The following is a 27862-nucleotide window of genomic DNA, read 5'->3' on the forward strand; positions in this document are numbered from 1 at the left end:
CCTGATCTACCAAGCTTGTAACTCCATCAAAAAAAGAACTGAGATTCACCTGGCATTAAGAAATCCATGTAATCACAGCATCCCTTTCTAAGCACTCACAGACCGACTGTTGAATATCTGTTTCCTGATATTGATGTCAAGCTCACCAGTTGGTATTTACCCAGGTCTTCTTTTCTCCCCTTTTTGAAGGTGGGGACAACATTTGCCCGCCTCCAGTCTGGAGGGACTCCAGTCTGGAGGGACTCCACCTGTTCTTCAAGAATTCTCAAAGAACATAGACAAAGGCTCTGAGATTACTCCTGCAAGCTCCTTTAGTTCCCTTGGGTGCTGCTCATCAAGACCTGGAGATTTGAATTTATTTAAAGTAGATGGGTGTTCCCTTACCACCTCTTTTCCTATCTTGGGCTGCAACTCCCTCCTTCCACCATTTATTCTGCTACTACCAGGTTGTGCGGGTGGCGCTGTGGTCTAAACCACAGAGCCTAGGGCTTGCCGATCAGAAGGTCGGCGGTTTGAATCCCCACGACGGGGTGAGCTCCCCTTGCTCGGTCCCTGCTCCTGCCAACCTAGCAGTTCGAAAGCACCTCAACGTGCAAGTAGATAAAAAGGTACCGCTCTGGCGGGAAGGTAAACGGCGTTTCCATGTGCTGCTCTGGTTCACCAGAAGCGGCTTAGTCATGCTGGCCACATGACCCTGAAGCTGTACGCTGGCTCCCTCGGCCAATAAAGTGAGATGAGCGCCGCAACCCCAGAGTCGGTCTCCATCTTCTCCATGCAGAGGACCTACCGCTTGCCTCTTCCTCCTCTTGTTTCGGACATATCCGATGAAACCTTTATTATTATCATTGCTAGCCTCTCTTGCAAGCCCGAGCTCATTCTGAGCTTTAGCCAGCCCAACCTTCACCCTGCAACCACTGGCTACTCATGTATACTCCTCCTTTGTGATTTCACTTTTCTTCCATTTCTTATATTTGTTCGATTTGCTTGCAGGGAGGATATACATCAATGAGCACTTGTCCTGATTTGCTTATGTGGGGCTGTTTATGAGCATTCCTCCTGATCTGTCTGCAGATTCTACAACGTTGCCTATTTGATGAGCATTTATCTTGATTTGTTTACAAAGTGGTTAAATGGAGCTGTGTCAAAGCAAGGTGTATGCCACACTTTCGTGTGCATTTTCCCACCACTTTCCTTTTCACAAGACTTTCATAGACTTCTGTCTTGTCCCCTCTTTCTTGCCTTTTCCCTGGACTAAAAAGTCACACGGTCCCAACAATTCCACCCAATGTCTGCAAGATGACTGGGTTCCTCTCTTCAGTGTTAAGGAAACAGCTCCTATGTTTTGTTTAATTTTAAAAAGAGGATCTGAGAACAGGCATCTCGTTCTATGAAAGCGGATGTGGAAATAGTAGAAACATCTGTTCGGAGCCCACTCAAAAATGCCCCAAAGCTCCTCTTTGGGAGAGTTCTTAACTGCATAATGCAGTCATACCTCGGGTTGAAGTAGCTTCGGGATGAATATTTTCGGGTTGCGCTCCGTGGCAACACGGAAGTAACGGAGTGTGTTACTTCCGGGTTTTGCTGCTCACGCAGACGCTCAAAATGACGTCACACGCTGTCGTGGAAGCGGTGAAACGCGACCCACGGAGACACACAGTTGCGTCTTACATTTACTTCAGGATGTGAACGGGGCTCCGGAACGGATCCCGTTCGTATCCAGAGGTACCACTGTATTGTTATAGACGGGGGGCAGTGCTAAACCCTAGAAATTAATAAGTGGGATATGAAGGGAGAAATACAAGCTGCATAGGAATTCCTGAGCTAGCCTATGAAAAACGACCTGGCCAAGTTAGAGACATTAAGAAACAATACAGGGCCATTGAGGGCCATTGACAATGCAGAAAAACTGCCCTCCCCCTTGCCCTGAGGTGTGAACAGAGACTGGGGCTTTGGAAGGTTGGCAGGGTTAACTGGGTGAGAGGTGAAAAGAGAGTTTTTAGCAGGGTGTTCTGGGAAGAAGAAGGGAGAATAAAGACTGGGATTCATCTTGGGTAGGCTGGCTGAAGGCTGGCTGGGAGAGATGCCTTGGACTCCAGAGCTGCTTTGCTGTGAGGGACAAGCCCCTCTTGAAATGACCATGCTGTAAGATCTGGACTGAAGTGTAAATAGGTGAATAAGCCATATTTCTTCAAACTACAACAGTTTCTGCCATGTCTCAATTCTCCAAAGTAACACAGACCCTGAGTGAATGCCTGGCACCCCATGGGCTCTTGTTGCAGCTTGGCAGAGGGTGTGGGTGGCACGCAACTTTTGTAACGATATTATCTCCTAACGCCTTAGGGGCAGTGATTCCCAAATCACTGGGAGGGACCGTAGCACAATGGTGAGGCATCTCCTTTGCATGCAGAAGGTCCTAGCCAGGTACAATTCCAGGAATCTCCCACAATGCCCTTAACGTAACGTTTCCCGGGGCATTGTGGGAAACAAAGATGGGGGCCTCCCAGTTGGGGTTTGGAACTTGCCGTTTTAATTTCCCACAATATTCTTGAGAAATATAGGCACTGTGGGAAATTTAAACAGTGGCTGGCATGGGCTAGGTTGCTGCTGCCTGTTGCCTCTCTGGGTAAGGGTGCCAGCTTGGCTCAAACTTAGAGTCAGTCCTGTTGTTGTAGGGGAAAGTGAAAAGAACGGAGGTGTTTAGATACTGAACCAAGCAGGAAATCACACCAGGCCATTCATGCCTGCGTGGTAACGCAGGTTGCCAATGTGGGAGAAGCAGGGTGGGAGAGCAGATAAAAACAGAGTGTGTGAAGAAATAACAACGGCAACCAAATTTCCTGTTGACTTTACTGTTAGGTTAGTGGGTTATGAACTGATCCAGCTTTTAGTTGTTTACCGCCTCGTCTTCCAACATTTGTCAACCTGATGCCCTCCTGATGCCAACTCCCACCATCGCTGGCTGGGGCTGATGGGAATTTGCAGTCCAGAACATCTGGAAAGTGCCAGGTTGGCAAGCGCTATAGTAATAGTATATTTTGTGAGCTGCTCTGTGATCAGGGTGGTGTGCTGTTCAAGGCTTCTGTTGACACCAAGATTTAATTTTTTGGTGATGCATTACCAGTACGTTTCCGAGCACAATTCAAAGTGTTGGTGCTGACCTTTAAAGCCCTAAACGGCCTCGGTCCAGTATACCTGAAGGAGCATCTCCACCCCCATCGCTCTACCCGGACACTGAGGTCCAGCTCTGAGGGCCTTCTGGCGGTTCCCTCACTGCGAGAAGGGAGGTTACAGGGAACCAGGCAGAGGGCCTTCTCGGTAGTGGCGCCCTCCCTGTGGAATGCCCTCCCACCAGATGTCAAAGAGAACAACAACTGCCAGACTTTTAGAAGACATCTGAAGGCAGCCCTGTTTAGGGGAGCTTTTAATGTTTGATGTATCACAGTATTTTAATATTCTTTTGGAAGCTGCCCAGAGTGGCTGGGGAAACCCAGCCAGATGGGTGGGGTATAAATAATAAATTATTATTATTATTATTTTATTTTTGCATTTTGTTGTTAGACCTTATTAAGGGTATAGTTCAATTTTGTGGAATATTTTTGGATGAGAGGCTTTCACTAACTTACCGATTATTTCATTGAATAATCAAATCATAGATTTGTAGAAGGGACCCTGAGTTACTTCCCCCTCTTTCTTTTAAATAAAAATAAACATAAAGCAAAAAGAAAGCAGCTTGTTGTATTCTGTAAATTATGAATTGTGGGGAAATTCCGCCCCCCCCCCCGAGTTGTGATCCGCCTTGAGCATAGCTTACTATAGAATGGTATAGACACAGGATGATGACAATGGGGAATTAATTTGATCTTTGTTGACTATGAGAATTACAGGGGAAACTAACATGACAAAAGAACCTTAGTAGCATACATTCCAGGGTTATTAGATAACAACTTGTTCTCATTTGCATGCTACCATCTCTACCCAGTTCCTTTTTTAAAAAAATGAGGTTTTATTAAAACTTTTGCGTAGTACAATAAAAAACAAACTAATCTAAACAAAGAAGAAAGGAAGAAAAGAGAGCTAAAGAAAGAGAGATAGAAAAATATGAAGCCCTCTCTCACAGATATACAGTCATACCTTGTTTCTCAAATGCTTTGTTACTTGTACTTAAGTGTTCCGGTTTTTGAATGTTCTTTCAAAGCTGTATGTCCGACACAGCTTCCGACTGAGTGCAGGAAACTCCTGCAGCCAATCGGAAGCTGCGCCTTGGTTTTCAAACAGTCCCGGGAGTTGAATGGACTCCTGGAACGGATTAAGTTCGACAACCAAGGTACCACTGTATCTTAACTTTTGTCCCATGCAGAAAAAGGTGTGTCCTCCCAGCTCTCACATGGGAGCATCCCTTTCTTCCCCCAGCCTCGCACCCTGGGAGATCTCTCCTTCCCTGCCTCTCACACAGGGATAAAAAAGGACCAGAGAGGTATAAAGAATTTTAAAAGGACCAGGGTGGGTGGTGGGTGGGGGGAGGACCAGAGAGGAATACAGAATAAAACTATCCAACTATCTGTCTGTCAGCTGTATATACAAGATTTCTTGAAAATATTTGAAATAATCACTCCAAGGTAATACCCAGTTATTCTTCCTTCTGCTGTCTCTGTCCAGTTCCTGAGCAAAACAGATACAGTGGTACATCGGGTTAAGTACTTAATTCGTTCCGGAGGTCTGTACTTAACCTGAAACTGTTCTTAACCTGAAGCACCACTTTAGCTAAGGGGGCCTCCTGCTGCCGCTGCGCCACCGGAGCATGATTTCTATTCTCATCCTGAAGCAAAGTTCTTAACCTGAAGCACTATTTCTGGGTTAGCAAAGTCTGTAACCTGAAGCGTATATAACCCGAGGTACCACTGTAGATACCTGAATGTCTTCTAGACCTCTACAAGGGCCTGTGGTATTCTGCACTCTGTTGGGCATGGGTGGCCCTGGAGACACCAAACCACAAGGCAGCTAGCAAAACCGTTTCTTTCCTCTTCAGAAAGCTCAGCAACCACAAATTGGTTGCAAAGAAATTGTGTTTTCAGCTTGGTTCTGCTGCCCACAGGCTAGCAAGGCAAAAGAACCTTGAGAGTGAGAGTCTTCCTCATGGGTTCCATCCCACGCCAAACCCCTGTCATGTCTAGTTTCTGTAACATTTAAAGGGTAGCTGAGAATATTAGTTGCTGGAGGACTCATTTGCCTACCATCTCGAGGGGAAAGTAATACTTGGCAACAGTATGTATTATAAGGATCTGGGGGTTGATGCCAATGCTAAATCCTCTGCAGGGTACACCCATGGGTTAATGAACACGGCAAAGATAGCCTTTTGTTCCAGTGGGTCTACTCTGAGTAGGACTTGACTACTGTGATCTGTGGAACCGGTACTTTTGCAAGCACCATATAATCTCTGACCTGCACCAGTGCTTTAGTGCGGCAACCCTTGTTCTCTGAAACTCCCTGCCTTTTGATATTAGGCTGGTGCCTTTGCAGTGCTTTTCTTGACAACTGCTAAAAAGGTTAAGTGATCCTACCCAGATATGTTAGACAGTGTTCTCGAAGCTACAAACATGAACCTGACCAAACTGCGGGTGGCAGTGGAAGACAGGAGTGCCTGGCGTGCTCTGGTCCATGGGGTCACGAAGAGTCAGACACGACTGAACGACTAAACAACAACAACACCCAGATATGTAATGTTATCAGGTGTGCACTCTTCCCACCTTGGATCAAATCTATGCTTCCAGGTGTCACAAGAAAGCTGCAGAGATAGTGCAGGATAGTGCACACCCCAGAAATGATCTCTTTCAGCTTCTGCCTTCTGGAAGAAGGTAAGGTAAAGGTAAAGGGACCCCTGATCATTAGGTCCAGTCGTGACCAACTCTGGGGTTGCGGTGCTCATCTCGCTTTATTGGCTGAGGGAGCAGGTGTACAGCTTCCAGGTCACGTGGCCAGCATGACTAAGCTGCTTCTGGAGAACCAGAGCAGCGCATTGAAACGCCGTTTACCTTCCCGCCGGAACAGTACCTATTTATCTACGTGCACTTTGACGCGCTTTCGAACTGCTAGGTTGGCAGGAGCAGGGACCGAGCAACGGGAGCTCACCCTGTTGCAGGGATTCAAACTGCCAACCTTCTGATCGGCAAGTCCTGGGCTCTGTGGTTTAACCCACAGTGCCACCCACCCACCTGAGAAAGAGTTTCTATCCAAATGCGATTTTGGTTTTAAATGTAGTGTAAGGTAGTCTCTATAGGAGTATATTGTATTTAATTATGGGGTATCAGAGTTTTTAGGGGGATAACCAGGCTGGGATAGCTGGGATAGCAGGCTTGTTGGTTTTTGAATGTCTGATGTAGATTTTTTCAATTTCATTGTTCTGTATGGGACAATGACAATAAAGATTATCACATCGTACCTTTTGTTTTTTTAAAACTGCTGATTATTTGTCTATACCCTGATGCATTTAATTATGTCTATCTGTTTCTAAGTTTAATTTTACTAGTGTTGTCTATTGAATATTTGATACTGTTCCACAAGGGCTAGCTCAGTCGCTAGAGAATGAGAATGTTAATCTCAAGGTCCTGGGATCTGAGCCCCGTGTGGGGCAAAAGATTCCAGCATTGCAGGGGGCTGGACTAGATGATATCTGCGGTGCCTTCCAAGTCTATGATTCTATGTACACTGCTTAGAGGAGGGGGCAGTGGGGCTGATTAAGCAATACACTTTACAATATACAACACATAGCTAAACTATGGAACTCACTGCCACAGGAAGCAGTGATAGCCGCCAACATAGATGGCTTTCACAGAGGAGTGAGCTAGCAAAGGCTACTAACCATAATAGCTATACTCTGCCTCCATGGTCAGAGGCAGCAATGCTTCTGAATTCTAGTTGCTGGAAACCATAGGAGGTGAGAGAGCTCTTGTGTTCCGGTCCTGTTTGTGGGTTAATAATAATAATAATAATAGGACGCGGGTGGCGCTGTGGTCTAAACCACAGAGCCTAGGACTTGCCGATCAGAAGGTTGGTGGTTCAAATCCCTGCGACAGGATGAGCTCCCGTTGCTCGGTCCCAGCTCCAGCCCACCTAGCAGTTCGAAAGCACGTCAAAGTGCAAGTAGATAAATAGGTAGCACTCCGGCAGGAAGGTAAATGGTGTTTCCGTGCACTGCTCTGGTTCGCCAGAAGCGGCTTAGTCATGCTGGCCACATGACCCGGAAGCTGTACGCCGGCTCCCTCGGACAATAAAGCGAGATGAGCGCCGCAACCCCAGAGTCGGTCACGACTGGACGTAATGGTCAGGGGACCCTTTACCTAATAATAATAATAATATATTACTTATACCCCACCCATCCGGCTGGGTTTCCCTAGCCACTCTGGGCTTCTTTCAACATACATAAAAACAGAATAAAACATCAAACATCAAAAACTTCCCTAAACAGGGCTGCCTTCAGATGTCTTCTAAAAGTCAGATACAGTGGTACCTGGGGTTAAGTACTTAATTCATTCCGGAGGTCCGTTCTTAACCTGAAACTGTTCTTAACCTGAAGCACCACTTTAGCTAATGGGGCCTCCCATTGCCGCCGCACCGCGATTTCTGTTCTCATCCTGAAGCAAAGTTCTTAACCCAAGGTAATATTTCTGGGTTAGCGGAGTCTGTAACCTGCAAGTGTATGTAACCCGAGGTACCACTGTAGTTGTTTATTTCCTTGACATCTGATGGGAGGGTTTTCCACAGGGAGGGTGTTCCACCACCAAGAAGGCCCTCTGCCTGGTTCCCTGTAACCTCACTTCTCGTGGTGAGAGAACCACCAGAAGGCCCTTGGAGATGGACTTCAGGGTCCGGGCTGAAAGATGGGGGTGGAGACGCTCCTTCAGATATGCTGGGCCGAGGCTGTTTAGGGCTTGAAAGGTCAGCATCAGAGGCATGTGGTTGTTCACTGTGAGAACAGGATGCAGGACTAGATGGGCCATTGCTTCTTCTTATGTTCTTCATACCTTGTTGATCAAGAAAGGCTTGTCTGGAACAGGAAGTTCTCTTATACCTTGTCCTTCTCAGGAGGATCCAATGGGCAACATGCGTTGGCAGAGGAAGTTGAGGATCTAAATGCCCTTCACTGAGAAGGCTACTACCACAAGCAGGTCAGTGGTTTGCCACACAGGACAGATGTGCGCAGATCTCAGAAGCTTCTGTGATTCGCTCTCCAACCAGACATAGCAACCATGCTTTCAAGTGGCTTTGCAAGTTGTAGCTTGCGCACCACCTATGGTTAGGTGGGATGTCTGATCTGACAAACCATAGCTATGGTGGTTGCTTCACCTCTAGTGGTCACTCCACCCACAGACAGAAGAGCTGAGCATATCGAAAGTGAAAGCAGATAGTTCCCAGCTTGCTGCTTCAGTAATGCACCAAGGTGGGTGGAAGCAATGAATTGCCTTCTTTTGGGAATGTCAAGAACCAATGAAGAGGCTCTAAGGGAACCTGTTCGGGCCGGAGAAGCCTGATTTTTAGCCCCACCCACATCCCAGTGAGCCAAAGTTGACAGGCATGCAGGGCCGCCCACCTGTCAATCACCAAATGTCATCATTACATCAGGTGAGGCTTCCCTTTGAAGCCCCCATTGTCGGGAATCACAGGACTTTCAAACAGCCCTTGGGGAACATCATAACAGGGTGATGTTTATCAAGGGCTTTCAGATGCCCTCTACTCCGTGCTTCTCCTACAAACATCTGAGGATGGGGGGTCATTTTAAAGCCTTCAGCATTGTGCTGATCGGCTTGCAAAGCTTGGGATGGGGGTATTTGAAAGCCTTGAGTTAAGGTGCGCTTTCAAACAATCCCTCTGTGTTTTGCTTTTAAACTGTGGAGGTTTGAAAGAGAATCACATTGGGTGGATGTTGGGAGGCCTGCTTGCTCGATCAGAGAATTAACCAGCTCACCTTGCTCGATCAAAGGAATAACTGGGAATTTTAGGCTTCCGATTGTTCCTTTGAAGCCCCGTTCTTACCCTCACCACACCTGACACAATGCAATTTTCAAATTTCTTTTTTTAAAAATCCCTTGCGAAAATGCATCAACGATAGGCTGGAATTTTCCTCATTTTTCTAGGCAGTTTTGCTGAGTATATACATTTTTACAAGCCGTTTCTCACAATGTAATTCATTTTTTACTAATATGCACACATTTATATGTACACTTTACTGTAGCAGGTACATTTTTGTACACAGTTCTTGGCTGGAGAACTGCATTGCAAAATTTGGGGAGATGGGAATTTAGAAAGAAGCTTTTGTTTCAGTTCATTGCAACTCCCTTCTTCAATGAACCATACTCTCCAGATCCCCAGCTTTCATTTTGATAAAAGAAGAGCAAGTTTCTATCATTTGCAGAACCTGAGAGATGTGAGGTTGGCCTGCTTGCTCCTTTCAGTGTTTTAATTACTTAATTACTTTATTTCATTGCATTTATAACCCATCTTTTCCTCCAAGGAGCTCAAGGTGGCCTTTGTGGTTCTCCCTTGTCTCACTTAATCCTCTGTCACGTAGGTTAGGCTGAGAGGCAGTGAATGGCCTAAGGTTGTCCAGTGTGTTTCATGGTCCAGTGGGGATTTGAACCCTGGGTCTCCCAGGTCTTAGTCTGACACTTTGACCACTACACCACACTGGCTCCCTGACTTGGCCTACAGCCATTACAAAGCCTGCAGTGGCATAGCGTGGGTTGTCAGCACCCCAGGCAAGGCAAATAATTTGCGCCCCCTAACCCGGGGCAAGGCAAGTAATTTGCGCCCCCCTCCGCTGCACTGTCCCTTCCCCAGATAGTCCCTCGCTCTCTCTCCGCACCGCACCGCACCGCACGCCTGGCACCCCCCCCTCCACAGTGGGCGGCGACCCGGCGGCTCGGATCGGATTCGCACAGCCAGCACTGCAGTGAGAGAGAGTGAGTGAGCCAGGTAGGGGCAGAGAGCTGCGAGTGCGAGCGCCCCCCCCCCCAGATGTTGCGCCCAGTGCGGCCGGCCCCCCTGCACCCCCCACACTACGCCACTGAGAGCCTGTACAGGTAACAGCAATTATGATCATTATTATCCATAATGAAAAGAAGAAGAAGAAGAAGAAGAAGAAGAAGAAGAAGAAGAAGAAGAAGAAGAAGAAGAGGAGGAGGAGGAGTAGTAGTTTGGATTTGATATCCCGCTTTATCACTACCCAAAGGAGTCTCAAAGCGGCTAACATTCTCCTTTCCCTTCCTCCCCCACAACAAACACTCTGTGAGGTGAGTGGGGCTGAGAGACTTCAGGGAAGTGTGACTGGCCCAAGGTCACCCAGCAGCTGCATGTGGAGGAGCGGAGACGCGAACCCGGTTCCCCAGATTACGAGTCTATCGCTCTTAACCACTACACCACAGTAAAACATGAATGAGTACATAGGGATGACTACATAAGGGTTAGGGGAAGTATAGTACATCTGTTGGGGGACACGTCATGCCCCTTCTGGGGTAGTTTGTCCACCTTTGGTCCCTCAGCTCTCACCTGTGGCTCCTAGAAGCTGTCAGCAGGCAAAAGTAGCCACACCTTGGGAAAGGGCTTAAACTGGCTGGCTAAACCAGGAGAGGCTAGCCGATGGGTCTCAAACCCTCGGTGAGTTAGGGACTTTCCCTGCATGCAAAGACAGGCTCCAGGGGATTGAGCAAACGAGACCAATAGTGGGTCCAATCGTCAAGAAGGCGGTTTCTGCATGTGCTGTAGAAGGGAATGAGAGGCAGAGAGGGCTCATCCACCTGGGAAGGTAGCCCATCTAGGCAAAGGAAAGCTCTGATCCTAAACCTCTGCTGCTTTGCAGGATCTCTTCAGGAGAAGGAAAGGCTCTGGAGTAAACCCTACACAAATCCGGAATGGAGTCCCTAAGATGGTTGTCTTAGATGTCTCCTTCCAGCAACTTCTGCAGCCAAGCTAATGCCAGATGTATTGTTCTGCTTTCCCTTGAAGCACATCAGCAAGACCAAGAGAGGGGTGTCGTTGTCAGGGCTGCCCAGGACCTCCAGACACACTGCCCAGACCTGCGCCCCAGAGAGGTCACTTTGATGCTGCTAACACAGTGGTTTGACTTCACCCCCGGAGGTGCACCCCACTGACCCTTGAGACAAATGGATGCCAACAAGGGATAAACTGCCCCTCTATTTTTTCAGTGCCCCTCCTTGACCTTTTAGGCTGGCAAAAGGCCTGGTCCAGCCCTGACACCAGATCCTGTTATGCCAGGCTTATCCATTGCCCTCCAGATGTTGTTGGACTACAACTCTCATCATCCTTGACCATTGGCCACACCAACTGGGGCTGATGGGAGTTGGAGTCTAACTATGACTGGAGGGCCATAGGTTCCTCATCTCTTCTTTAGGCCCCTGGCTCTACAATCTAAGCTACACTGACCAATGTCTATGGAGAACTGCCTCACCCCTGCGACAGAGTTTGATGCCGAAATCCAGCACCGCCTGAGCTCTGCAAGTCTGGCTTCCTCCCAATTGAAGTGCAGAGTGTTTGAGGATCGGGACATCCGCAGGGAAAACAAAATGCTTGTTTACAAAGCTATTGTCCTACCAACCTTACTGTATGGTTGTGAAACATGGACCACGCCATTTCCAACTCCTCGAAAGATTCCATCAATGGTGTCTCTGAAAATTTTTACACATCACTTGGGAAGACAGGCGAACTAATATCAGTGTCCTGGAAGAAGCAAAGATCACCAGTGTTGAAGCAATGATTCTTCAACATCACCTTCGCTGGACTGGTCATGTTGTGTGGATGCCTGATTATCGTCTTCCAAAGCAACTACAGTGGTACCTTGGGTTACAGACGCTTCCGGTTACATACTCTGCTAACCCAGAAATAGTACCTCGGGTTAAGAACTTTGCTTCAGGATGAGAACAGAAATCGTGTGGTGGCAGCGGGAGGCCCCATTAGCTAAAGTGGTACCTCGGGTTAAGAACAGTTTCAGGTTAAGAATGGACCTCCAGAACGAATTAAGTTCTTAACCCGAGGTACCACTGTACTCTATTCTGAACTTAAAAATGGAAAGTGTAATGCTGGTGGTCAACAAAAGAGGTCTCAAGGCAAATCTTAAAAAATGTAGTATAAAACACCAACAATTGGGAAACACTTGCCTGTGAGTGCTCCAATTGCAAAACAGCCTTTACCAAAGGTGTCATGGGCTTTGAAGACACTCGAACTCAGGACGCAAGGGAGAAACGTGCTAAGAGGAAGGCATGCTTGGCAAATCCACACCGTGATCAACTCCCGCCCAGAAACCAATGGCCCCACTGTGGAAGGATGTGTGGATCCAGAATTGGCCTCCACAGTCACTTACTATGGACTCACTTTAAAAACTGTGCTTATGGAAGACAATCTTACTCGGCTATGAGTGATCGAAGAAGAAGAAGAAGAAGAAGAAGAAGAAGAAGAAGGGTAAACTACATTTTCTAGGAATCTTTGGATGAAGCCATGCCTGTGTATATATGTACTTTTAAAAAATATATAAATAAAGGCAATTCTTTCTCTCTGTGTTTATGTGTATATTGTGGATGTCCCTAGATCTAAATCAACCAAAGGAAGTGCAAATTAGCTCACGCCCAAATTAAAACGAAAACACAAAGCTTACAGCAACCATGGACTGGGAAAGGAAGCAGCAGCGAGTCAACTTACAGAGCAGAGAAACAGGCAACCGTCCAACAAGGAAGGGATGTGCAAAGTTTGTCCCTGACCTCTAGGGTAAGGCCCCTCCACAAATGAGAAGTGGGACACAGAAGCAATAATCATGGTGCTGGGCTTTTATCATCCAGAGCCCTTAGCAAAGTCACAGGGAAGAAAGGCAAGGTGCATCTGGGAGGAGGATGGAAGAATGAAAAAGCCTCCTGCCAACTCTCAATTTCACATTTTCTTAAAAAGCTAATGGAATGGGTGGAACGTACAAAGGAACCCCGGTTGTGAAATAAAGATGAGGCAATGAAAGAGGATCCCTGGGTTGTTGAGCTCCAGAGAAGTCACAGCCATCTGAATTTTGAATTTTATTATTATTCATGTTTTTTATATTGTATTTTATGCTGCTTTTACAATTAAGTGTTTTAAATTTGTTGTTAGCCACCCTGAGCCCAGTTTTTGAACTGGGAAGGGTGGGGTATAAATAAAATATCATCATCATCATTATTATTATTATTATTACTCTTAATTCAGAGCTGGAATTAGACAGGGTCAACCCGCCACTAAGCTCACATCCACAAGATACACTCTTATACCACTCCAGTCATCACCATCATTTTATTTGTACCTTTCCATAGTTAAAACCACGTTCCAGGCCATTTGCCACATTAAAAGATTCACATAATTGCAAACGGAAGGAAAGTGATCAAGAACGATACATAAAACACATCGAAAATACACAGCCAAACCGAACAGTTTCCATCATAGTAAGATCTAAAAATAAAGGTACAAAGAAATAACATCATGAACAGCAACAAAAAACCCCAATGAAACCCCCTGAACAACCCCCCCCCAGCTTCCCCCAAAGAATACTGGGAGCTGTCGTTTGTTAAGCGTGCTTTGAGTTGCTAAAGGACCCCTCACAGAGCTATAACTCCCAGCACCCTTAACCAACTATAGTTTACAGGATTCTTCTGAGGGTGGAGAAAACATGACTCCTAAAGTGATGCAAGTGTGCTTTAAATGTATGCTGTGGATGTGACCATAGACTCTTTACCTCCCTCCAACCTCAGGAAAAAAAAGGAGTGGGTGGGAAACCCATTGTCCCGTTAGCAGATAGTCCTGGCTGTCTGATGTCACAGGTCAAAAGGGGAGCAATTTACATACAAACATTACGTTAAAAAGCCCAACAACTCTGGGGTGCCCTACTAAACATCTTCCAAGACAACAATGCCCATTTACACCACAAAGAACTCATAATCCACCTACTCTCAGCAGCCAGAAGCATCATAGCCAGACACTGGAGAGACCTGTCAGGAGTAAGCATGGACCAATGGTACCAAATAGTCTGGGAAGCAGCCCTACTAGAAAAATTAACTAATAAACTGAAACTGACATGGGGACAAACAGAAGAAAATGCCTTCACCCCGGTATGGCTCCCCTTTATCGCATACACAGCCCAACAGGACAATGACAATAATTCACCAACAGCATACAAATCAATATGGCTAACCTGATCCAAAACACCCACCCACCCCACTCACACACGAAAACAAAGATCACCACAGCCAATCACAAGCAAACAATCACACCCTAGGCCAACCCCAACCTCTCTCACCACCAAAGGAACACAAGTGAACAACACAAGCAACGCTGACCCCAAACTCTACATACATTAAACATAATAGAAACACCGCCATCCGACCCCACCCCCATCCATCTTCCCTCTCTCCACCCCCCCTTTCTTTTTTCTTTTTTTTCTTCTTCTCCCCCTAATGCCTCAACAAATGAAATGGATTTGTAAAAATGTTACATGGGAAAAAACAAACAAAAAAACAACAACGAGGCATTACACTTACTTCTGTAAAACAAGAAAATCCTTAATAAAATAATAATAATAATAATAATAATAATAATAATAATAATAATAAACAGCAACAAAGAAAGCCCAACAACAAGCAGATATCCAAAGTACAGAGATGGCTATAAGATCTCATGCCTGAAAACATGTGAGCATACAGATTTAGTTATTTGCTGCAGGAATTTTCTGCCTTTCCTCCAAGCAGCTAGAGGCAGCACACATGTATTTCTCTCTTACATTTTACCCTCTTCTACAACAACCGTGTCAGGTAGGGCAGGCTGAGAGATAATGACTAGCCTAAGCTGACCTAGTAAGTTTCGTAGCTCAGTGGGAATTTGAATCACTTGCTGCCTTTTGAATAAATCTGAATACTGGGAATTTGAAGCTAGACTTCCCTGGTCTGATACGCAAACCAAGGTACTTACACTGGGTTTCTGAAGCTGCTGAATCTAGCACAACACAGTCTTTGCTGACTGGTAAGCAGATGTGCGGGACGTGGGTTAAACCACAGAGCCTAGGACTTGCCGATCAGAAGGTTGATGGTTCGAATCCCCGTGACTGGGTGAGCTCCCGTTGCTCTGTCCCAGCTCCTGCCAACCTAGCAGTTTGAAAGCATGTCAAAGTGCAAGTAGACAAATAGGTACCGCTCCGGTGGGAAGGTAAACGGCGTTTCTGTGCGCTGTTCTGGTTCGCCAGGAGCGGATTAGTCATACTGGCCACATGACCCTCGGCCAATAAAGCGAGATGAGCGCTGCCACCCCAGAGTCGGTCACGACTGGACCTAATGGTCAGGGGTCCCTTTACCATCTCAGCAGATCTTTATCTTTAACATCCCAGCAGAGACCGACACTTAAAATGCTTAAATAGGGATCAAACTTGGGATCTTGTGCATGTAAATAAATAGATATCGATGTCACTGTTTTTGTAAGGGATTCAATCACATGCCGACAAATTAAGGTTAAACAAGTCTAAGTTGATTGGGAAGTCTTGCAGAAGAAACCCGCTTCCCCAAAGTATCAGACTTTTTGCAATAAAGAAAGTGACGCGAAAATGCACTGCAAAGTGTGGGGTCTCACTTTCTTCCACACAGCTTCATCTAACCTTCATAGAATCATAGAATCATAGAGTTGGAATAGACCACAAGGGCCATCGAGTCCAACCCCCTGCCAAGCAGGAAACACCATCAGAGCACTCCTGACATATGGTTGTCAAGCCTCTGCTTAAAGACCTCCAAAGAAGGAGACTCCACCACACTCCTTGGCAGCAAATTCCACTGTCGAACAGCTCTTACTGTCAGGAAGTTCTTCCTAATGTTTAGGTGGAATTTTCTTTCTTATAGTTTGGATCCATTGCTCCGTGTCCGCTTCTCTGGAGCAGCAGAAAACAACCTTTCTCCCTCCTCTATGTGACATCCTTTTATATATTTGAACATGGCTATCATATCACCTCTTAACCTCCTCTTCTCCAGGCTAAACATGCCCAGCTCCCTTAGCCGTTCCTCATAAGGCAGCGTTTCCAGGCCTTTGACCATTTTGGTTGCCCTCCTCTGGACACGTTCCAGTTTGTCAGTGTCCTTCTTGAACTGTGGTGCCCAGAACTGGACACAGTACTCCAGGTGAGGTCTGACCTTCCTCAAAACAAAATCAGGATGAACAATCAACAAACACGTTGTCTGGAAGTTCCTGCTGAGCTACAGCTCCTCAGCCAAATGCACAAATCCAGCCATCACAATCTCACTCTCCCAATCCGGATTTTGCAGCCACTATAATTCGTACTGAGTAAATGTTCTAACCGCGCACCTATTTGATCATGACAAACAACCCTGAGAGGTAGGCTAGGCAGAGAGATAGAAACAGGCCCAAGGTCACCCAGCAAGTTTTGGGACAGAGTGAGGATGTCAACCTGGGTCTCACAGATCTTTTTCCTGATAATTCCAACCGCTACATTACACCAGCTCTTGGTTCCAGACAGGCAGTGGCTTTCTATGAGAGCTGATTGTAGATGACAGACACATTACTTCCTGTGATAAACACCCTGAACTGTGAGGTCCTATTCTTGCATTCCACCCGTGAGGCTTCGGGGTGATTATATATTTGTATTCAAAAATGTATACCCAGGGCTTTTTTTCAGGTGGAACTCACCGGAACTCAGTTCTGGCACTTCTCAGGTGGGCGCCATTGCCACGATAAGAGAACAAGGGAGGCATTCATGGCAGTGGCATAGCGTGGGGGGTGCAGGGGGGCCGGCCGCACCGGGCGCAACATCTGGGGGGGGGGGGCGTGCTCGCACTCGCAGCTCTCTGCCCCTACCTGGCTCACTCACTCTCTCTCACTGCAGTGCTGGCTGTGTGAGTCCGATCCGAGCCGCCGGGTCGCCGCCCACTGTGGAGGGGAGGGTGCCAGGCGTGCGGTGCGGTGCGGAGAGAGAGCGAGGGACTATCTGGGGGAGGGACAGTGCAGCGGGGGGGGGCACAAATTACTTGCCTTGCCCCGGGTTAAGGGGCGCAAATTACTTGTCTTGCCCTGGGTGCTGACAACCCACGCTACGCCACTGGTTCATGGTGAGTTCACCTCTTTTCCTAGGAAATAGCACTATATATATCTTTTCTCCTTCCCTCACCCCCCCAAAAGCTGGCATGCAAAACCAATGTGAAACGGAATTACACAGAAAACATTCCCAGTCCCAGTCTCAAACGAAACATGTGCTCTGCTATGAAGGTATTTGAACTGTCACAAAAACCTCTCCGTCAGCGTGATCACGAGGATGCATGTGGTAATGTTGAGCAACGGTTCTTCTCTATTACCTATGTATTATCTATGTGTGCATATAATTGCCTGTCATCAGCCTACAGCTGCTTTCTCTACGAGGGAGTAAATCTCACTGGGCTCAGTAAGGCAGGCTTCTGAGTAAAGCTGGAAAGGGTGGTGCTGTGTTTCGCCACATAGAATCATAGAATCATAGAATCATAGAGTTGGAAGAGACCACAAGGGTCATCGAGTCCAACCCCCTGCCAAGCAGGAAACACCATCAGAGCACTCCTGACATATGGTTGTCAAGCCTCTGCTTAAAGACCTCCAAAGAAGGAGACTCCACCACACTCCTTGGCAGCAAATTCCACTGTCGAACAGCTCTTACTGTCAGGAAGTTCTTCCTAATGTTTAGGACTGGCAACCCCAGTCGAGCACCGAATGGGGCATCCCTGTCAAAAAATGCCCGTGTCAGAAAACACTAGCGATGGCTTACCCTTGCGATCAGCAGCTCCCGGTTCTTCTCAAGTGCCTTGGAGCTCTCTTTTCACGATGGAGTATAAGAAGAAGCTGAGGTCCTCCGGCTACTGCTGGCATCGACTTGTCTCTCTCCCCCTACATGCATGAAACCGGGGCCAGGAAGTAACAGTCAGTTGTGGTGTTAGCTCATGCTCCAAACAAAGGGAGGGGTGGGGGGAAAACAGAAGAAGAAAAAGAAAAGAACTCTACACAACTAACTCAATTGTTTCAACACTGCCCACTTAATAGGAGTGAGAAATAAATTTTAAAAAGCGGCATTTCCCAGGATTTAACTGCATGCTGCAATTGTTAGTATAATCTCTAGCAGAGAGGACGGTGCTTTTTTTTTAGTTTGGAGAAAAGGCGAGTTTGAGGCAACATGATAAACTCTATACAGTGGTACCTCAGGTTACATACGCTTCAGGTTACAGACTCCGCTAACCCAGAAATATTACCTCAACTTTGCTTCAGGATGAGAACAGAAATTGTGCTCTGGAGGCGTGGCGGCAGCAGAAGGCCCCATTAACTAAAGTGGTGCTTCAGGTTAAGAACAGTTTCAGGTTAAGAACGGACCTCCGGAACGAATTAAGTACTTAACCCAAGGTACCACTGTAAAATGATGCATTGAGAAAGGGGATGGAGAAAAGTACCGCCCCCTCTCTCCTAAAACAAGGCCTTGTGGACATTCAATCAGAGCTATCTTTCTAGAAAAAGAGGTGCTGGAACTCGCCACGAAGGCCTCCCTTGTTCTCTTAGAATGCCAATGGCACCCACCTGAGAGTTGCCAGGACTGGGCCGTTTAGGGCTCTAAAGGTCAGCACCAACACCTTGAATTGTGCTCAGAAACATACTGTGAGCCAATGTAGGTCCTTCAAGACCGGTGTTACCGTATTTTTCGCTCTATAAGACGCACCAGACCACAAGACGAACCTAGTTTTTGGAGGAGGAAAACAAGGGGAAAAAATATTATGAATCTCAGAAGCCAGAACAGCAAGAGGGATCGCTGCACAGTGAAAGCAGCAATCCCTCTTGCTGTTCTGGCTTCTGGGATAGCTGTGCAGCCTGCATTCGCTCCATAAGACGCACACATATTTCCCCTTACTTTTTAGGAGGGAAAAAGTGAGTCTTATAGAGCAAAAAATATGGTATATGGTCTTGGCAGCCACTCCCAGTCACCAGTCTAGCTGCCGCACAACCCTGGAGATTAAGAGTCTCATACATTGCCAATTGAGCTATCCCACAGGGATATGTTTGGACCTATGTAATATTGCAGGAAAATTTTCCTCGTGGCACCATATAAAATGTCATAGGGTGGCGAACCCAAAACAAACATTTTCTGCCAAAGCTACTGCTATCCTTCTTTCTACGCAACATGATGCACTGCCCATCAATTCAAGTCACCCTGTAATGGCACACATTTTTGCCTAGTCTTTCCTTGACCGATAAGATTGGCCCGTCATTTGTTTTTAGAATACTGTTTTACTGTTTTCATGCTGTGTTTTTGAATTCCACTCCGAGGTTTCTAAATATCAAGTGGGTTAGAAATGCTTTTTAAAGAAGCAAGTAAATTTTGCAGTGCATTTGTGGAGAGTGCCAAGCTACAGTAGATGCACCAAAAGGTTGCATCAGTACATCTTTTGCCCTGATAGGCATCACTTTCACACAAACTTACATCGAAGCACACTGGCCGGTTTAATGCTCATTTGCCGTGTTTCCAAAGGTCCTTTCGGAGCTCTTTGCAACAATCCCTTTTCGTTTGTAACCAGTTTGCGTAGCATGGGTTGTCAGCAAGGCAAGTAATTTGCGCCCCCTAACCCGGGGCAAGGCAAGTAATTTGCGCCCCCCCCGCTGCACTGTCCCTCCCCCAGATAGTCCCCTGCTCTCTCTCTGCACCGCACTGCACGCCTGGCACCCTCCCCTCCACAGTGGGCGGCGACCTGGCGGCTCAGATCGGATTCGCACAGCCAGCACTGCAGTGAGAGAGAGTGAGTGAGCCAGGTAGGGGCAGAGAGCTGCGAGTGCGAGCGCCCCCCCAGATGTTGCGCCCGGTGCGGCCGGCCCCCCATGCACCCCCATGTTACGCCACTGTTTGTAACCAACCCTGGTTAATTTGGTGCCATTGGCAAACTTGGCCACCTACCCAAAAGTTGCAATACAGTGGTGCCTCGCAAGACGAAAAGAATCCGTTCCGGGAGTCTTTTCGTCTTGCGGTTTTTTCGTCTTGCAAAGCAAGCCCATTGACAGAGTAGCGCTATTAGCGCTATTGGCTAAAAAAGGGCTAAAAACGGCTTTTTTAGGGGGGGGATTAGCAGTTTTGCTGCTAAAATGCTTTTAGCAGCTTAGCGATTCAGAATAAGGGGTTTTGGAGCAAAAAAAAAATAAATCGATTTTTTTCGCAATTTTTCGTCTTGCAAAGCAAGCCCATAGGGAAATTCGTCTTGCGAAGCGCCTCTGCAGACGGAAAACCCTTTCGTCTTGTGGGTATTCCATCTTGCGAGGCATTCGTCTTGCGGGGCACCACTGTAATAGCAAACAAATAAAATAACTTACATATTGCTGCCCTTTCACGACACCAAAAATCTGCTGCCTGAGGCAGCGGTTTCACTCCAGATGTTGTGGACTACAACTCCCATCAGCGCCAGCTTACATGGGATGGTGGGAGGTCTTAGCCAAGACATATGGAGGGCTGGCTCCCCCTGACTGAGGATGTGAAGGCCTGGGGGAAAACTGGGAAGAAAGACAGGGAGCTTTCTCCCAAATTTTCCAAAACTGTTAAGTTGTGGGTGAACATATCAGACGACACAGCGATTCTTCAAACAGCTCTTGTTTATTCACAGGCCAGATCACAACAGAACTGAAGGGTTCAGCCAGCCTGCTTATATAGAGCTCCACTAGAACGCAACAGTAACCATTTTCTGTAACCATCCAATCACTGAACATCACTTTCAATCCCTTATTTGCATATGTGGACCTGAGTGAAAACTCTCTACAGTATCCCCCTGCTGGCCCAGGGTGGGAACTTCAGTACATAGGAAAAACCCTCTCCCAATTTTTCACAAAGAAATAGGGAAAAACACACATAGGGGAATGGGGAACTGCCCCACTTTCCCACCCCAGACAATCATGTCTCTCTGCTCCTCATCTGGTGGTAGGGCTGCCCCATGGCAACTGGCTCTTCACCTCAACTCCAGATCATTTAAGGCAGGCATATCCAAAGTCCGTTTCGGGGTCCTAATCCGGCCCGCTGGTTGATTTAATTAATCCGGCCCCCATGGCAGTATATGTCCTGGGGTAAAACTCTAAAAAAAGCTGAACAACTTCAATCCTAAAAAAAAGCTGAACAACTTTGGTCGGCCCTCATGCATGTTCATGTCATCAAATCTGGCCCTCTTTGAAAAAAGTTTGGGCCGTTTCCCATCTATATTTATATTTACGGCTATGTATAGTGAATACTTATCTACTTTTAAATTTGTTTACCTATGATCCTTTTCTTTTACTTCTTTATTTTTTATTTGTTCTTTTTTTCCCTTTTTTCTGATATCATATCTTTCATTTCACTCCTTTATTGTGAATAGCATTTTATAGAGGTATAAATAACTGTAAATATGAAGAGGCAAAGTATTCTCTAATTTTTTCCCTCGGTTATATGTATTTTCTTTTTCCTTTGTATTTTCTTTTGTTGTAAATATGTATGTTTTCTAATTTGTACTTAATAAAAATTAATTTTACTTTTTTTGGGGGGAAAAGGGAAAAAAAGTAAAAAAGTTTGGGCACCCCTGATTTAGGGTCATTCTTTTGCTCTTTAGAAGAGGAGAGGAGTAGATCCACCTTGCCAGATAGGAAAGGAAAGGAAAAGGAGAAGTGGCCGCTCACCCAAAGTTCTGATGAAATTAAGTTCAAACAAGGGAGGAGAGCAGCTGGGGAAAATAAGGAGTGGAGAAGGAGGAGAAGCAAGCAACTAAATCACAAAACAACACGGTAGTTAATACAGAGAGGCCTCAAACGATACATTTGGAGATTCACTTTTTTATTTTATTTTTTTATAAATGATATTTTATTTTTTCCCAGTCAATAAACAAAAAATACAAATCAACAAATACATCAAAGAAAAAAGAAAAAAGAACAATACATACATTGTACAAAGACAAAAAAGAAAAATAAAATAGAAAAAAGTTAAAAACAAATATTGTGTCTTTATATTTTTCAGCATTAACTTGGGTCTGCGACTTCCCCATACCTTCCCACTCTGTATTCTAGGTCTTATATTCTGACAGTAAACTCTTTCCCTCTGGCGTATCTTTGGTTCAACTTAGTCTTATTATCTTAACAATCATTACATTTCCCTATGTCTTAAAAATTATTCTTTCTTTATCATTAAGTTTTTATACTAACATTCTTTTAAATTCAATCTGATGTCCTCAAACGTTCTTAATTTTATGATACTTCTGTAGATAGTCTTTAAATTTCCTCCAGTCTTCCCTCACCGTCTCTTCTCCCTGGTCTCTGATTCTGCCGGTCATTTCTGCAAGCTCCATGTAGTCGATAAGCTTCATTTGCCATTCTTCCAGCATGGGTAGATCTTGCGTCTTCCAATATTGTGCAATAAGTATTCTTGCTGCTGTTGTAGCATACATAAAAAATGTTCTGTCCTTCACCTGGACCTGTTGGTTCACCATACCCAGGAGAAAGGCTTCTGGGTTCTTTCTAAATGTGTATTTAAACACCTTTTCAGTTCATTATAAATCATCTCCCAGAAGGCCTTGATCCTTGGGCACGTCCACCAAAGGTGAAAGAAAGTGCCTTCAGATTCTTTACATTTCACTTTTTTAGGCCAGGCTGAAGGGAAGTGGGAAGCTGATGTCTCATTTCAAAGGTCCTGGTTGGTGGAGGAAGATTGGAAGAAATTTAAAGATTATTTACAGAAATATTATAAAATTAATGAATGTTAGAATGATGTTAGATTGAGGTTAAGGGGCTTTTAGTAATAACGGCAGGAAGGAATATGTAAAAATGGAATGTTAACAGGTGAAAAAGTAAAGGCATAACATATTAAGACCAAGATAAGGATAAGGTAGAGGGAAAGGATTTGCTGAATAAATAAACTGAATTGGAATACAAAGAGGGGAGGTGTGGGGAGGTCCGAGAAACAAGCAAATGCAAGATATATTAAGAAAAAGTGGATTGTTTTTAATTGTCTTTTTTAATCTTTTTTGTATTTTTCTTTTTCTTTTGTGTGAAAATTTTAATAAAATATTATTTAAACCATTTCAAAGGTCCTGACCAATGAGAAAATAAGGAATATTTGCATAACTGAGAGCACAGAATTTCAGCTCCTTTGCCTGCCACTCCATTGGCCTGGGCATGCAAATTCCTTTAAATGGCAATCATCAGCAGAGCGAATTCTCATTATCTGCTTCAAATTTGAGAGGCAGCAACAGGCCTGGATCTCTAAAGAAGATGAAACAATTCCTACAAATTCTAAAAATGGTAAAAACCATTCCTACAGGTGTACATTGCTTCGGGTTTCTTCTTTATTGCTGATTTCACCTTTGGAATGTTTTGAAGAGTCATGGTTTTTTAATACTGTTTTTTACTGATAATTGTATTGTTTTATTCTCTTTGTAAATTGCTCTGAGGTTGTCTCCACACCCACAACCAAGTGGCGTATGAATTTTATGAAATAATAATAAATGTATAATAAAATCTTCCCACTAAGAGATCAGGACAAATCCTCATTAAATAGCCAATGTCATCAACAGTTACCATAGAAACCTCTACACCAACTCTGCAAGGAAGACCAGAAGCATCTTCAGTGTCATCATATATGCCAGTCTTGATCTCAGTTCTCTAAGTACCAGTTCTACCTGTAGCCAAAATTGGGACTCTCAGTGTATATCAGGTTTGTGGAAGCAAAGTTCGTTCTTGGCATGCTTACGGGAAAGAAAAAAATAGTTCAACGAGGACTGTGCATGCTTGGTGGACATGGCATGCTCACTGATGTGTAAGTGTGTGAAATCGGAAACCAGGAATGGAATGGAGCATCCTGCATAGGAGCACTCCACGCTGCAACATTTTGTTGCGGATTCTATTTCTTTTTTCCATTTTGCACAGAGGCGGGGGGGGGGGGGAAGGGTTCAGGTCCGGAGGAAGTGGTGAGCGGCTTGGCCAAGTCCACCTAATGAGTTCATAATGAAGAGGGCCGATTCAAACTAGGCATTCTCTTGCTCAAACCCTTAGCCGAAAGGATGTTACAAGCTGGCGGTGCATGAGACGTTAAAGGACATTTCACGACCGGGTGAGTCATCTGGATTTCTCACCAGAAAATAAGCTTCTCAAAGTTGCAAGAGTCTCAGGATTTCCCCACCATGGTAATCTTGTAAGGGTTTCAGATGTCTCCTATCATAGATGAATATGCCGAGTCAAAAGGAAGTCTCATTTGGGGCTAAACTAGAGGTGACATTTGCCACGTAGCTCGGGGTTACACAGATTTTTTGTGTGTGTAACAGCTACAGCATGTGTGTGTGGAGGAAGATTGATCCGGACCACAGTGTGGAAGCGGCATCTTTAACCATTTGCTGATGCATTGCTCAGTGACACCTACTTCCAAGTAAGTGTATTGTTGTTGTTATTTAGTCGTTTAGTCGTGTCCGACTCTTTGTAACACTATAGACCAGAGCACGCCAGGCACTCCTGTCTTCCACTGCCTCCCGCAGTTTGGGCAAACTCATGCTGGTAGCTTCGAGAATACTGTCCAACCATCTTGTCCTCTGTTGTCCTCTTCTCCTTGTGTCCTCCATCTTTCCCAACATCAGGGTCTTTTCCAGGGAGTCTTTTCTTCTCATGAGGTTGCCAAAGTCTTGGAGCCTCAGTTTTAGGATCTGTCCTTCCAGTGAGCACTCAGGGCTGATTTCCTTCAGAATGGAGAGATTTGATCTTCTTGCAGTCCATGGGACTCTCAAGAGTCTCCTCCAGTACGATAATTCAAAAGCAAAGTAAGTGTAAATACAAGGGCAACCGTAGATATTGACAAACTGGAACGTGTGCAGAGGAGGGAAAGCAAGACGATCAAGAGTCTGGAAAACCAAGCCTGATGAGGAAACGGTTGAAGGAGCGGGGTAAGTTTAGCCTGGAGAAGAGGAGACTGAGAGGAGATATGAAATCCATCTTTCAAATATCTCAAGGGCTGTCACATGGGAGGTGGAGCAAGCTTGTTTTCTCCTGCTCTGGAGGGTAGGACTCAAACCAATGACTTCAAATGACAAGAAAGGAGATTCTGACTAAACATAGGGAAAACCTTATTGACAGTGAGAGTAGTTTGACAGTGGAACGGTCTCCCTCAGGAGCTTGTGGACTCTCTTTCATTGGAGGTTTTTAAGCAGAGGTGGGATGGCTATCTGTCATGGATGCTTTAGCTGAGATTCCTTGCATTGTAGGGGGTTGGACTAGATGACCCCTTCCCAACTCTATGATTCTAGATTATCTGCCTTTTTGCATTAGAGAATCAGCTACTTCTCACTGCGAGGCTACGTTTACCATCTGCCCCTTGCCAGCAATGGGGGAAAGCTATTGTGCTCAGGTTCTGTTTGTGATTTCCCCAAAGGCTTTTGGTTGGATACAACAACAACAACATAAATTGATGATGATGATAATAAATAAATAAATAAATAAATAAATAAATAAATAAAGCCCCACCCATCTGGCTGGGTTTCCCCAGCCACTCTGGGCAGCTCCCAACAGAATATTAAAAACACAATAAAACATTAACTTGTAGCCCATTGTCTTCCTGAAACCTGTGTGTTTTACATTAAAACCTGCAGGTTTTAATGTTTTAATGAAGCATTAAAAACTTCCCTAAATGGGGCTGCCTTCAGATGTTTTTAATGTCTGATGCTTTATTGATTCTTATTGTTAATATTTTGTTGGGAGCCACCCAGAATGGATGGGGAAACCCAGCTAGATGGGCAGGGTATAAATAATAAATTATTATGATTATGATTATGATTATGATGAAGGCTTAAGAAACGCTGCCTCATCCTCAGCCCACCTTCAGGTTTCAGCCTCAGAAGAAAAAAGCACCCTTGCTCCACCATAACGAAACTGGCCGCAGTTCCACCTTCAGTACTGAGCAACAACTGTCAGCTTTTGGAGGAGGAAGTTTTCTTGCTAGAGATCATGAAGCCCAGGCAAGACTGAGCCATAAAACCTACCCCTGTAGGACTGTAAGTTTTGCTGATGCAGATGAAAAGGGACACATCAAATCAGTATTATCAAATGCTACCTGTAGTTATAATCAGCTATATTTTTGGACTTGTGCTTCCTTGAAGGAGTCGTTGCAGAAGCTCCAAAGGACAGCCAGGAATTCTCTCCCAGGATGCCCCACTCCTGCAGAGGCTGCCAGTATTTTGAGAGACGGTATGTCTCATACCAAGAGATGCGGGTGGCGCTGTGGGTTAAACCACAGAGCCTAGGACTTGCCAATCAGAAGGCCGGCGGTTCAAATCCCCGTGACGGGGTGAGCTTCCGTTGCTCGGTCCCTGCTCCTGCGAACCTAGCAGTTCGAAAGCACACCAGTGCAAGTAGATAAATAGGTACCGCTCCGGCGGGAAGGTAAACGGCATTTTCGTGCGCTGCTCTGGTTCGCCAGAAGCGGCTTGAGTAAGATGAGCACTGCAACCCCAGAGGCAGTCACAACTGGACCTAATGGTCAGGGGTCCCTTTTCCTTTACCTTTTATGTCTCATACCACATATGAAAAAAAAACAATCTTTTTATGTACAACAACAGCTGCCAGGGTAGTAATTGCCACTGAATGGAAATCTCAGGACACACCAAAAAAGGAAGAGTGGATTTGTAAATTAAGTCAGTGTATAGAATTGGCAAAATTAACTTCAATTATAAGATATCAATCAAATCAAAAGTTAAGATTTGTTAAGAGTGGAAGTATTTCGAAGATTTTATGTCAAAATATTGTCCTAAAAATGACATGCTAATAGGCTTAGAATAAAAAATATAAGTAATAACAAAACCAATAAAGAAAGAAGGAAAAGTCAGAATTTAACAAAAATAATTTATTATAGAATGCAAGGAAAAAAGGTAGAAAGAAATATAAAGAAGTCGAATTGCTGTGGAGGGAAGTAGAGGGTGGATGGTGGCTTTTATAATTAGGTTTATAATTAAGTAGCTGTTGTAATTTAGATATTATATTTTATGTGAGGGAATCATTGGGAATGTTGGTTATTATGTACATATGTTAAGTTTCAATAGAGATCTTTGGGGGATGGGGGAAAGTATTTTGAGAGGGACTCACGCTGACACCAGAACTTCAGGTTAAATGAAAGCTCTTTCTCACCTGAGCACAACCAATCTACTTCGTCTTTTTAAAAATAAAAAGGCAGCCCTTTTGCAGTTTGGGAAATGCATCGAAAAGTCTGCGATGAGCAAATAATTACTGGGAAGATGTGTAAACCCTCCGCAACCAGATCAGGGGTGGGGTCGGGTGCAGAATAAATGCTCATTGTTGTACAGTGGTACCTCGGGCTACATACACTACAGGTTACATACACTTCAGGTTACAGACTCCACTAACCCAGAAATAGTATCTCAGGTTAAGAACTTTACTTCAGGATGAGAACAGAAATCGCGCGGTGGCGGCAGGGCGGCAGCGGGAGGCCCCATTAGCTAAAGTGGTGCTTCAGGTTAAGAACAGTTTCAGGTTAAGAACGGACCTCCGGAACGAATTAAGTACTTAACCTGAGGTACCACTGTATAACCATCTTGCAAACAAAACTGAGTGAATGCTCAATACCAGAAATACCAGATAGAACAGGGGCCAGATAGAACTTTTTTGGACCAAAGGTCACATTTTGAATTTTGGGAGGGTTCTGGGGGCTCCAGTCACAAAATGGCTGCCATGGGGTGCAGGGCATAACACAAATTTAGAACAACCGTGCTGAAGCTTTCCCCCGTAGCTGTATTTCCATATGAGAAAAGACTTGACCTGTTGAATTTCTGCCTCAAAAATAAGACGGAAGCAGGAAGAG

At 45.2% G+C, this 27862-nt stretch overlaps 1 protein-coding gene and 1 long non-coding RNA gene across 3 annotated transcripts in view; one reads left to right on the plus strand and one right to left on the minus strand.

Annotated features, from left to right (window-relative positions):
• Positions 1-20608, minus strand: part of GPR132 (G protein-coupled receptor 132) — a 30075-nt gene extending 9467 nt beyond the window's left edge. The window contains exons 1-2 of one of the 2 annotated variants that reach the window (XM_083439289.1): positions 20374-20608; positions 17801-17919 (exon numbers count right to left, since the gene is read on the minus strand). The gene's annotated coding sequence lies outside the window, so the exon portion shown is untranslated. Of the gene's footprint in view, positions 1-17800; positions 18065-20373 lie in introns of those variants that run through there. The other variant, XM_083439290.1, reaches the window with a different exon arrangement.
• Positions 17084-27100, plus strand: LOC310678095. The gene is made up of 2 exons (XR_014511613.1): positions 17084-17117; positions 26988-27100. It is a non-coding gene; the product is annotated as an uncharacterized lncRNA (long non-coding RNA).
• The last annotated feature ends 762 nt before the right edge of the window (positions 27101-27862 follow it).

This window comes from Podarcis tiliguerta, assembly GCF_965153285.1.
Source record: "Podarcis tiliguerta genome assembly, chromosome: 1".
Lineage (NCBI taxonomy): Eukaryota > Metazoa > Chordata > Lepidosauria > Squamata > Lacertidae > Podarcis > Podarcis tiliguerta.